We start from the raw sequence: 14,100 nt of genomic DNA, 5'->3' as shown, positions 1-14,100 counted from the left end.
CATCCCACAATAGAAATACCATACTTATTAATAGCCAGTACCAATTCCCTCCAACCCACATCCCCTGGCAATATTTAATCAACTTTGTTTCTCTACTGATTTGCTTATTCTGGACATTGCACATAAGTGGGATTATACAACATGTAGCTTTTTTTGTCTGTCTGCTTTCACATAGCATATTTTAGAGGTAGATTTATCCATGTGGTAACATGAATCAAGACTTCATTCCTTTTTATGGGTTCATAATATTCCATTGTTTAGATATACAATTTTTTTTTTGTTTTGGCCTGATTTATTTTGCTTAGCTTAATAATCTCAAGATCCATCCATGTAGTCACAAATGGCAGTATTTCATCTTTTCTTGAGGCAGAGTAGTATTCCATTATGTGCATATACCACATCTTCTTTATCCATCCGTCTATTGAAGGACACTTTGGTTGTTTCCATGTCTTGGCTATCGTAAAGTAAGCTGCAATGAAGACGGGAGTACATACATCTTTACAGAAAAAATGTTTTCAGATATTTTGGGTAGATACTCAGGGGAGGGATTACTGCGTCATATGATAATTCAATTCTCAATTTTTTGAGGAACCGCCACACTGTCTTCCATAGCGGCTGCACCAACCTACATTCTCACTAACAGTGTATGAGGGTTGCTTTTTCTCCACAGACTCTCCAACAATTGTTGTATTTGTCTTGTTTATGATAGCCATTCTAACAGGTGTAAGGTGATATCTCATTGTGGTTTTGATCTGCATTTCCTTAATAGCTAGTGAAGTTGAGCATTTTTTCATATATCTGTTGGCTGTTGGCATGTCTTTTTGGGAGAAGTCCCCATTCATGTTCTCTGTGCATTTTTTAAATTGGATTGTTTTTCTTTTTGTTGTTGAGTTGTATGATTTCCTTATATATTTTGGATATTAGCCCCTTATCGGAGGTGTTGTTTGCAAATATCTTCTCCCATTCGGTTGGTTGCCTCTTTGTTTTGTTGATGGTTTCTTTTGCTGTGCAGAAGCTTTTCAGTTTGATACAGTCCCATTCATTTCTTTTAGCTTTCACTTCCCTTGCCTTTGAGGTCAAATTCATAAAATCCTCTTTTAACCGAAAGGTCTATAAGTTTAGTACCTATGCTTTCTTCTATACGGTTTATTGTTTCAGGTCTTATGTTTAGGTCTTTGATCCATTTAGAGTTAATTTTGGTATATGGTGACAGATAGCAGGTTAGTTTGATTTTTTTGCATGTGGCTTTCCAATTTTCCCAGCACCATTTATTTAAGGGACTTTCTTTTCTCCATTGTATATTTTTGGCTCCTTCGTCAAAATTATCTCTCATGGGCCGGCCCGGTGGCTCAGGAGGTTAGAGCTCCGTGCTCCTAACTCCGAAGGCTGCCGGTTCGAGTCCCACATGGGCCAGTGGGCTCTCAACCGCAAGGTTGTCAGTTCAATTCCTCGAGTCCCACAAGGGATGGTGGGCTCCGCCCCCTGCAACTAAGATTGAACACGGCACCTTGAGCTGAGCTGCTGCTGAGCTCCCAGATGGCTCAGTTTGTTGGAGTGCATCCTCTCAACCACAAGGTTGCCAGTTCAATTCCTCGAGTCCCACAAGGGATGGTGGGCTGTGCCCCCTGCAACTAGCAACTGCAACTGGACCTGGAGCTGTCCTGCGCCCTCTACAACTAAGACTGAAAGCACAACAACTTGAAGCTGAATGGCACCCTCCACAGCTAGGATTGAAAGGACAAAAACTTGACTTGGAAAAAAGTCCTGGAAGTACACGCTGTTCCCCAATAAAATCCTGTTCCCCTTCCCCAATAAAATCTTTAAAAAAAAAATCTCTCCATATTTATGTGGGTTTATTTCTGGCTTTTCAATTCCGTTCCATTGGTCTGTGTGTCTGTTTTTATGCCAATACCATGCTGTTTTTATTATTATTGCTCTGTAGTACAAGCTGAAGTCAGGGAGTGTGATACCTCCAGCCTATCCTTTTTTCTTAGGGGAGCTTTGACTTTTAAGGGTCTTTTGTGGTTCCATACAAATGTGATGATTTTTTGTCTTATTTCTTTAAAAAATGCCATTGTGATTTTGACGGGGATTGCATTAAATCTGTATATTGCTTTGGGTAATATGGCCATTTTAACTGTGTTGATGCTTCCAATCCATGAACACGGAATGTTTTTCCAATTTTTTGTGTCTTCTTCAATTTCTTTTTAAAGTGTATTATTTTTTTCAGTATATAGGTTAGGTCCTTCACATCTTTTGTGAAGTTAATTGCTAGGTATTTTATTCTTTTTGTTGCAATTGCAAAAATATATTTCTAAATTTATTTTCTGAAATTTCATTGTAAGTATATAGGAATGCAATGGAGTTTTAAAAAAAAATTTATTGGGTAATATTGGGGAACAGTGTGTTACTCCAGGGCCCGTCCTCTCCAAGTCATTGTCCTTCAGTCTTAGTTGTGGAGGGCGCAGCTCAGCTCCAAGTCCAGTTGCCATTTACCATCTTAGTTGCAGGGGGTGCAGCACACCATCCCAGGCAGGAATTGAACCGGCAACCTTGTTGTTGAGAACTCCCACTCTAAACAACTGAGCCATCTGTCTGCTCCTCTGGAAGCTCACGGCAGCTCATTGTCTTCAGTCTAGTTGTGGAGGGCGCAGCTCACTGGCCCATGTGGGAAACGAACTGGCAACCCTATTGTTCAGAGCTCGTGCTCCAACCAACTGAGTCATCCAGCCGCCCTGCAATGGATTTTTGTTCTTCGCTTTTGTAGCCGGCAACATTACCGTACTCGTTCATTGTTTCTAATAGCTCTTTGGTGGAGTCTTTAGGGTTTTTCATATGTAGCATCATGTAATCTGCAAAAAAGGACAATTTAACTTCTTCACTTCCAAGTTGGTTTCCTTTTCTCTTTCACTTGCCTGATTGCTCTGGCTAGGACTTCCAATACTCTGTTAAATAGCAGTGGTGATAGGAAACATCCCTGTCGTGTTCCTGAATGTAGAGTGGAAGGCTTCAGTATTTCACCATTAAGATGATATTAGCTGAGGATTCGTCATATATAGTCTTTATTATGTTAAGGTTTTTTTCTTCTATACCTATTTTATTAAGTGTTTTAATCATAAATGTATGTTGTATCTTGTCAAATGCTTTTTCTGCATCAATTGATATAACATGATTTTTATCTTTTATATTGTTTATGTGGTGTATCACATTTATTGATTTGCATATGTTGAATCATCCTTGTGCCCTCCTGGGATGAACCTCACTTGGTCGTGATGAATAATCTTTTTAAAGCATTGTTATATTCAATTTGCTAAAATTTTGTTTAGGATATTGGCATATGTATTCATCAGAGATGTTGGCCTGTAATTTTCTTTTTTCTGTGTGTTATCCTTGCCAGGTTTTGGTATCACGGTAATGTTGGCCTCATAAAATGATTTTTTTGTTCGGTAGAGTTTGAAGAGGAGAGGTGTTAGATCAACTTTGAATGTTTGGTGGAATTCACCAAGCATAGTGAAGCCATCTGATCCTGGACTTTTGCTTTTGGGATGGTTTCGGATGCCTCATTCAATTTCCTTACTGTTGATCAGTGTTTTTAGATTTTCCAGTTCTTCATGATTCAGCCTAGGAAGGCTACATATTTCAACGAACTTGTCCATTTCTTCTAGTTTATTGAGTTTGCTGGCATATCATCCTTCATAGTATTTTTGCATGACCCTTTGTATTTCTGTGGTATACGTGATAACTTCCCCCTTTCATTTCTAATTTTGTTTCTTTGTGTCTTTTCTTATCTTAGTGAGTCAAGCCAAGGGTTTGTCAATTTTATTAATATTTTCGAAGAACTAGCTTTTTGTTGCAGTAAATTTTTTATTGTCTTTTTGCTCTCTATTTCATTTAGTTCTGCTCTGATTTTTATTGTTTCCATCCTCCTGCTGATTTTGGGTTTCATTTGTTATTTTTTTTCTACTTCTTTATGGTGTAATGTGAAGTTACTTATCTAGGATTTTTCTTGTTTCTTGAGATAGGCCTGTAATGATATAAATTTCCCTCTTAAAACTGCTTTTGGTGCATCTCAATACTTTTGATAGGATGTGTTTTCATTCTCATTTCTTTCTATGTATTTCTTAATTTCTCCTCGTAGTTTTTCTTTGACCCAGATATTCTTTAAAAGTATGTGGTTTGATTTCCACACATTTGCTTTTTATCCTGCACTCTTTTTCCAGTAGATATCCAATTTCAAACTCTTGTGATCAGAGAATATGTTTGGTATGATTGTTCATTATTTTTAAGTTTATCGGGGTGACAATTGCTAGTAAAATTACATAGATTTCAGGTGTACAATACTGTATTACATCATCTATAAATCCCATTGTGTGTTCACCACCCAGAGTCAGTTCTCCTTCCATCACCATATATTTGATCCCCCTTACCCTCATCTCCCACCCACCCTCCGCTTAACCTCTGGTAACCACTAAACTATTGTCTGTGTCTATGAGTTTTGGTTTCTCATTTGTTTGCCTTGTTCTTTGTTGTTTTTGGTTTATATACCACATATCAGTGAAATCATAGGGTTCCCTGCTTTTTCTGTCTGACTTACTTCGCTTAGCATAATAATCTCAAGATCCATCCATGTAGTCAAAAATGGTCCTATTTCATCTTTCCTTACCGCCGAAAAGTATTTCATTGTGTATATATACCACAACTTCTTTATCCATTCATATATCGAAGGACATTTTGGTTGTTTCTATGTCTTGGCCATGGTAAATAAAGCTGCAATGAACATTGGAGCACACGAGTCTTTATGGATAACTGTTTTCAGATTTTTGGGGTAGATACCCAGGAAAGGGATTGCTGGATCATATGGTAATTCTATTCGTAATTTTTTGAGGAACCTCCACACTGCCTTCCATAATGGCTACACCAGTCTGCATTCCCACCAACAGTGGATGAGGGTTCCTTTTTCTCCACAGCCTCTCCAACACTTGTTACTATTTGTCTTGTTGATGATAGCCATTCTGACTGGGGTGAAGTGATATCTCATTGTGATTTTTATTTGCATTTTTCTGATGATTAGTGATGTTGAGCAATTTTTCATATGTCTATTTGCCATTTGTATGTCCTCTTTGGAGAAATGTCTCTTCAGGTCCTCTGACCATTTTTCAATTGGGTTGTTTGTTTTTTTGTTGTTGAGTTGTATGAGTTCCTTGTATATTTTGGATATTAGCCCCTTATCGGAGGCACTGTTTGCAAAAATCTTCTCCCATTCAGTTGGTTGCCTCTTTATTTTGTCGATGGTTTCTTTTGCTGTGCAGAAGCTTTCAAGTTTCATATAGTCCCACTCGTTTATTTTAGCTTTTACTTCTTTGCCTTTGGAGTCAAATTCATAAAATGCTCTGTGAATCCAAGGTCCATTAGTTTAGTACCTATGTTTTCTTCTATGCAGTTTATTGTGTCAGGACTTGTGCTTAAGTCTTTGATCCATTTTTTTTAATTTATTATTTATTTATATATTTATTTATTTATTTATTAGTTTCAGGTGTACAAGACAAGGTAATACTTAGACGTTCATCATTTATATCCCTCACACTGTGAACCCCCCTCCCCCCATCCACTATCCCTCCGACCTCACACTGAACCATCACATTATATATATAAAATTATAGTTGGCATTCATTAATGTTTAGCTTCTGGTGTACAATGCCATGATCAGGTATCCACAGTATCCCTGAGGTGGTCTCCCAAATAGGACGCATGTCCATCGGATACCCAACAAAATCTTAACAACATTATTGAATACCTTCCCCAAATTAATTTTCAAAAAAACCCTGAGGCCATCTTGTGGTTACCAGCTGCTTCCAAATCCCTTCACCTTTCCCCTTATCCCCAACCCCCCCCCACCCATCTAACAACTCTCGGTTTTTTCTTTGTGTCCCCAAAACTGTTTCTGATTAGTTCATTCACATAGTCTTTTCTTTAGATTCCATATATAAGTGAGATCATATGGTACTTGTCTTTCTCTTTCTGACTTATTTCACTTAACATAATGTTCTCTAGATCCATCCATGTTGTTGCAAATGATAAGATTTCTTTCTTCTTTATGGCTGCGTAATACTCCATTGTATAAATGTACCACAGCTTCTTAATCCAGTCATCTACCAATGGGCATTTCGGTTGTTTCCATATCTTGGCTATTGTGTAAAGTGCTGCAATAAACATAGGAGTGCATACAGATTTTTGAACTGGAGTTTTGGGTTTCTCCGGGTAGATGCCTAGGAGTGGAATTACTGGATCATAACGTAGTTCCATTTTCAGATTCCTGAGATACCTCCATACTGTTTTCCATAGTGGCTGCACGAATCTGCAATCCCACCAACAGTGCACTAGCGTTCCCTTTTCTCCACATCCACGCCAGCATTTGTTGTTTGTTGATTTATTGATGATAGCCATTTTGACTGGAGTGAGGTGGTATCTCATTGTGGTTTTTATTTGCATTTCTCTGATGGTTAGTGAGGTTGAGCATTTCTTCATATGTCTTCTTGCCTTCTGTATGTCCTTTTTAGAAAAATGTCTCCTCAAGTCCTCTGCCCATTTTTTAATTGGGTTGTTTGTTTTTTTGGAGTTGAGTTGAGTAAGTTTTTTATAGATTTGTGATATTAATCCCTTATCAGATATATCATTGGCAAATATCTTTTCCTGTACAGTAGGATCCCTTTTTGTTTTATTGATGGTTTCCTTTGCTGTGAAAAAACTTTTTAGTTTGATGTAATCCCACATGTTTATTTTTTCTCTTACTTCCCTCGCGCGAGGGGATATATCAGTGAAAATCTTACTCCGCGTAATGTCCATGAAGTTTCTTCCTATATTTTCTTCTAGATATTTTATGGTTTCAGATCTTACATTTAAGTCTTTAAGCCATTTTGAATTTGTTTTTGTATATGGTGTAAGGAGGTGGTCCAGCTTCATTTTCTTGCATGTGTCTGTCCAGGTTTCCTAACACCACTTATTGAACAGACTGTCTTTACCCCATCATACATTCTTGCTTCCATTGTCGTAGATTAGATGGGCATATAGGCATGGATTTACGTCTGGACTCTCTATTCTGTTCCATTGATCTATGTGTCTATTTTTATGCCAGTACCATGCTGTTTTGATTACTGTAGCCAAGTCTTTGATCCATTTTGAATTAATATTGGTACATGGCGACAGATAGCAGTCCAGTTTCATTCTTTTGCACGTGGCTATCCAGTTCTCCCAGCACCATTTATTGAAAAGGGTGTCTTTTCTCCATTGTATGTTTTTTAGCTTCTTTGTCAAAAATTATCTGTCCATATTTGTGTGGTTTTATTTCTGGGTTCTCAATTCTATTCCATTGGTCTACGTGTCGGTTTTGCTGCCAATATCATGCTGTTTTGATTATTGTAGCCCTGTAGTACAAGCTAAAGTCAGGGAGTGTTATACCTCCAGTATTGTTCTTTTTTCTTAAGATTGCTTTGGCTATTCCGGGTCTTTTCTGGTTCCAAACAAATCTGATGAGTTTTTGTTCTATTTCTTTAAAAAAATGCTATTGGGATTTTGATGGGGATTGCATTAAATCTGTATATTGCTTTGGGTGATATGGCCATTTTAACTATGTTAATACTTCCAATCTATGAGCACGGAATGTCTTTCTATTTCTTTGTCTTCTTCAATTTCTTTCAAAAATGTCTTATAGTTTTCAGCATATCGGTGCTTCACATCCTTGGTTAAGTTTATTCCTAGGTATTTTATTCTTTTTGGCGCAATTGCAAAGGGAATTGTTTTTATTATTTCTTTTTCTGAGATTTCATTTTTAGTATATAGGAATGCAATGGACTTTTATACTTGGATTTTGTAGCCAACAACTTTACTGTATTCGTTCTTGTTGTTTCTAACAGCTTTTTGGTGGAGTCTTTAGGGTTCTCTCTATATAGCATCATGTCATCTGCAAAGAGTGATAATTTAACTTCTTTATTCCCAATTTGGATGCCTTTTATTTCTTTCTCTTGCCTGATTGCCCTGGCAAGGACTTCCAACACTATGTTGAAAAGCAGAGGTGATAGGGGACAGTCCTGTCATGTTCCCAAATGTAGAGCAAAGTGCTTCAGTTTTTCACCATTAATTATGAGATTAGCTGAGGGCTTGTCATATATGGCCTTTATTATGTTAAGGTATTTTCCTTCGAAACCTATTTTATTAAGTGTTTTAAACATAAATGGATGTTGTATCATGTCAAATGCTTTTTCTGCACCAATTGAAATAATCATATGATTTTTGTCCTTTATTTTGTTTATGTGATGTATCACATTGATGAATTTGAGGATGTTGAACCATCCTTGTGCCCTGGGGATGAACCCCACGTCGTCTTGGTGAATAATCTTTTTAACGCATTGTTGTATTCGATTTGCTAGAATTTTGTTTAGGATTTTTGCATCTGTATTCATCAGAGATATTGGTCTGTAGTTTTCTTTTTTTGTGTTGTCCTTACCAGGTTTTGGTATCAGGGTAATGTTGGCCTCATAAAATGAGTTAGGGAGTACTGTCTCTTCTACAATTTTTTGGAAGAGTTTGAGCAGGATTGGTATTACATAATCTTTGAAGGTTTGGTAGAATTCACTTGTGAAGCCATCTGGTCCCGGACTTTTGCTTTTGGGAAGCTTTTGGATGACTGATTGAATTTCGTTACTGGTGATCAGTCTGTTCAGATTTTCCAGTTCTTCATGGTTCAGGCTTGGAAGGCTATATGTTTCTATGAACTTCTCCATTTCTTCTAGGTTATTGAATTTGGTGGCATATAGTCCTTCATAGTATTCTTGGATAATCCTTTGTATTTCTGTGGTAACTTCCCCTTTTTCATTTCTGATTTTGTTAATTAGTGTCTTCCCTCTTCTTATCTTAGTGAGTCTAGCCAAGGGTTTGTCAATTTTGTTAATCTTTTCAAAGAACCAGCTCTTTGTCACATTAATTTTTTCTATTGTCTTTTTGTTCTCTATTTCATTTAGTTCTGCTCTGATTTTTGTTATTTCTTTTCTTCTGCTGACCTTGGGTTTCACTTGTTCTTCTTTTTCTAGTTCTTTAAGGTGTAACATGAGGTTATTTATTTGAGATTTTTCTTGTTTCTTGAGATAGGCCTATAACGATATAAATTTACCTCTAAAAACTGCTTTTGCTGCATCCCAAAAATTTTGGTAGGATGTATTTTCATTGTCATTTCTTTCTATGTATCTTTTTATCTCTCCTCTAATTTATTCTTTGAACCAGTCGTTCTTTAAAACTATGTTGTTTAATCTCCATGTAGTTGTGTTTCTTCCTGCTTTCTTTTTCGCAGGTGATATCCAAATTCAAAGTCTTGCGATCAGAGAATATGCTTGGTATGATTTCAATCTTCTTAAATTTACTGAGGCTGACTTTCTCTCCCAATATATGGTCTAGCCTTGAGAATGTTCCATGTACACTCAAAAAGAATGTATAGTCTGATGTTTTAGGATAAATTGCCCTATATATGTCAATTATGTCCATTTCATCTAATGTGTTATTTAGGGCTGCTATTTCATTATTTATTTTCTGTTTGGATGATCTAGCCATAGCTGTCAGTGATGTATTTAAGTCCCCTAGTATAATTGTGATTTGGTCAATTTCTCCCTTTAGTTCTGTTAGTAGTTGCTTGGTACATTTCAGTGCTCCCTGATTGGGGGCATAAATATTGATGACTGTTATGTCTTCTTGTTGTATGTTCCCCTTTACCATTATGAAATGTCTATCTTTGTCTCTTGTTATATTTTTCACCCTAAAGTCTGTTTCATCTGATATCATTATGGCTACACCTGATTTTCTCTGGGTACCATTTGCTTGGAGTGTGAATTTCCACCCTTTCACTTTGAGTCTATGCTTGTCGTTGTAGCTGAGATGTGTCTCTTGGGACAGCATATGGTTGGGTTTAGTTTTTTGATCCAATCTGCTACTCTGTGCCTTTTTATTGGTGAGTTCAGTCCATTTACATTTAGGGTGATTATTGATACGTGAGGATTTCCTGTCATTTTTGTCTTTAGTTTTCTGGTAAGGATGTGTCTCCATTGTTTTTTGCCTTTTTGTTGTTGTCTATTATTTCTGTGTGGTGGTATTTTACGATGTTTCCCTCTCTTCTTTTATTACAGTATATATTTCATTTCTGGGTGTTTTTTTTTTTTTGAGTGGTTACCCTTAAGTTTATGTAAAAGAAAGTTTGATATTTAGAGTATTCCATTTTCTTCAGCATGCTTACTTTCTCCATTCTCATATTCCGGTTCAGGCCTTTACTCTCCCCCTTTTTATGTTGCCACAAATTGTCCCTGTTGATGGTGGTTGAATAGCGTCCTTTAGTATTTCTTGTAGTGCAGGTCGTGTATTAGAAAATTCCCTCAGCTTCTGTATGTCTGGAAAGGTCTTTATTCCTCCTTCATATCTAAAGGATATCTTTGCTGGATATGTTATTCTTGGTTCATAATTTCTCTCTTCAATAGTTCGAATATTTGGTTCCACTCCCTCTTGGCTTGTTGAGTTTCTGCTGAAAAATCTGATGATAACCTAATGGGCTTTCCTTTGTAGGTTACAGTCTTCTTTTCCCTGGCTGCCTTGAGGATTCTTTATTTGTCGTTGATTTTAGACAGCTTCAATACAATGTGCCTTGGAGAAGGCCTGTTGGGATTGAGGAAATTAGGTGTTCTATTTGCTTCTTGGATTCAAGGATCCAGTTCTGTCCACAAGTTTGGGAAGTTCTCATCAACAGTTTGTTTGAATATATTCTCTGTTCCCTTCTCTCTTTCTTCTCCTTCTGGTATGCCCATTATTCCTTTTTGTTTGTTTGTTTGTTTTTATTTTTTTATTAGTTTCAGGTGCACAAGACATGGTAATACTTAGACATTCATCATTTATATCCCTCATACTGTGGATCCCCCTCTCTCCATCCCCCGATCCACTACCCCTCCGACATCGCACCGAGCCATCACATTATATATATAAAATTATAGTTGGCATTCATTGTTGTTCAGCTTCAGGTATACAGTACATTGATCAAGCATCTACATCTTCTCTGAGGTGGTCCCCCAAATGGGACACATTTTTATTTATTTATTTATTTTATGATAGTAGTGCAGCTTTGAAAAGGATTTAATCAGTATGCATGGCTTTATAAAATAAAAAGATATTTTAAGGTAACATTAGAAACATATGCAGTATCTCTAGTACAAGGAGCAGTCTCTTAACTGATTCTAAAAACAAAATCTAATACTTGGAAATTCTTCAACTTTCTCCACTAATCTATCTAAATTTAAATGTCTATCTTCAGTTGGATTACTTCATTTTCTTTATTTATTGTTTTGTTTCCAACTCAAAGAAAATGAGGACAAGTAAGATTTTCTTCTTTGCTCTTTTCTCTTAGGATGTAAAGAGAATATATTTTTTTGAGGAGGAAGAGAAATAGCAAAGACAGATTGAAAAAAAATATAAAGATTACAAACCAGTGTACTACACAGATGTGAGAAGTAAAAGCAACAGGCAATGCTAAACAGGCCTCTTAAGTTTTAAGTAAACTGTCTTCTCACTAGAATCGAAGTACTGATACAACAGAGAAGGTATGTAAACAGGAACAGTTTACATGGGAACTGGAAAAATGAACAGAAAATTAATGTAAACAAAGCTCCCTGGAATAGCAAGTCAAAAATCCAATCACTTTGCACCTTCTGTGAAAAATCCCTCACCCAACCAACCATATAAATGCATTGCCACAAGAAGATAAATAATGGAAGGTTAATCTTCAACTTACAGTGCAGTGCACAGTTAGATTACTTGAGGAAGAAAAAGTAATGAACATGGCATATACATAAAATGTTTCTTTTTTTTTCTTTTTTTTTATAAGCCTTTTTTTTTTTTTTTGAGAGCCCACTGGCCCATGTGGGAATCGAACCGGCAGCCTTCAGAGTTAGGAGCATGGAGCTCTAACCACCTGAGCCACCAGGCCGGCCCCCATAAAATGTTTTAATAACAAAAACACAAACTTTGAGAAACACGGTGCATTGTAAAAACTAAGAAACTCAATCATGAGCACTGCTTGTGTGCACCACATAGTCCAGAGTTTTTCCAAGTAACATTCTGCATTATCAGTTTAGAAACAGAGCACTAAAGGCAGAAGGGTCTTCTTTCTCACTGCTTGAATTTTTTAAGGAATATGCCCTAAAGCACATTGTAAACCATTAATATTTACAACAGCAATAATAATTAACTTATAATAAATTGCATTTTGACCATGTTTCAACGAATACTTAACAGGTCAACATCTTTCTGTGTCATTATTGGTCTTGTGTCCTGTACATAGCAGATGCCTAACAAACATCTAATTACCAAGAACTTCAACTGAATTATGTAACCACTTTCTTCAATTCTTACATGTGCCAGTTTTAGACAGAAACCACAGTATGACATCACAGACGGTATGGTAGCCCTTACCCTACCCAAAGCATCCCAAAGACAAATCATTTGTCTTTTAGATAGAAAGCATAGAAAAAAAGGCCCAGATAAGGAAAACAAAAAGGTAATAACTGATAGAGATATAAATGCATTTAAGGTATCAGGAAAACTGAAAAAAAAAAAAGGACCACTGCAGTTTTATATGGAAATCTGTTCACACTGCCAAACAAATTCTCATGGCTGAACTTCTGTAGCTTGTGAGGTACTAACAACTTCCATGTAATATGTGAAAAAGAGACCCCCATGTATTCAGAGGTTAATATCCAGAAAACATTTAGCTGGCCTATTTTCAAGTTACCAACATACGGCCCTATAACACACGTGATGTAAAACATACACACCTCCATGAAAACTCTACCATATCTCCCAACTCAGGTAAACACAAATAGTAACAAAATAACTTCTAGCTCATTTTGACAAATTTTTACACACTTGGCCCCTAATTAGAAAACAAATAGATAAAGGGGTAGTTGAAATGGAGGGGGAATAAGAGAAGGGGGATCTAAACTCTTGTTCTAAAGAGACATTCCTGGCACTTCATCAACGCCAGTGGAAGAACAACCTAACACCACCATCTAACTACGCTATTTGACCTCTTCTGACTCCAAACATCCCAGTCTAGTCAGAAAAGAGCACAGTTCTTCATTTTTAAAAAAAGTCTCCCATGGTTCCCTGCATCAAGCGGCTACAGGGTTACTGAGAAATACAGTAATACTTCACATAACTATATGCTGCTTTTTCCCTTGAAACATTATAGAGACATGTACTTATTGAATTAGAGTTGCAGAGGAGATGGAAAAAATAAACTTTGATTATGGTGATACTACTGTTCTGCCAGTACAATGTGCTTTGGATTGTAAATGTGCTTATCTAAATTTCAGAGGACATCGGTGAGTATGGATGGCTCAGTAAAATCCATCACAAGTGCTAGAAAGTAAAGTGACTGGCTAGAGCTAAGACATAGATTTTCTCTGTGTCGAGTTAATTGGTCTGCATGTACACTGAATCCTGCACCCTGGCCTCATTAGCATTAACACTCTGAAAAACAGTTGTGGCAGAAAAATTGCCACAGGTCCCACCCCAAACACTAGATTCAGTAGAGAGGCCTTTGGAATTTCACACAAGGTTCAGTTCTGGATAGCCCCCTTCAAAACAGGATACAGTCCTCCCAACCACTGTTAGAAAGTTAACTATTACTGCTCTCCTGTTGGTGGAGGAAACAGAGACCAAAGTGGTTAAAGATTCTGTCTGAAACCCGACTTAAAACAAAAAATGAAAACTCAAGGAAGCCAACCTGTCACTCTTTTTTTGTGTGTGTGTCACTCTTATTTAGACACCATGAAAAGATATCACCAGGAATTCCCCTTCATCTTTGCTTGCCACTTAGCAGGAAAGGCTCCATGGCAGAATATTTATCACTCTATTAGAAATAAAAAGCCTATCAAGTTTCCCTTGGGCAGGTATAAATATGAAGCCACTCAAGTGCCTGTGTAAGTACTTCTGAATTTATAGCTGATGTGAGGTGGTGAGTGGGCAGAGCTGGCAGGAAAGAATCCAAACAACTTAAAGCGTGGACTAATGGCTTAG

This window comes from Rhinolophus hipposideros, assembly GCF_964194185.1.
Source record: "Rhinolophus hipposideros genome assembly, chromosome: X".
NCBI classification, from domain to species: Eukaryota; Metazoa; Chordata; class Mammalia; order Chiroptera; family Rhinolophidae; genus Rhinolophus; species Rhinolophus hipposideros.
Note: the sequence above shows the minus strand (reverse complement) of the source record.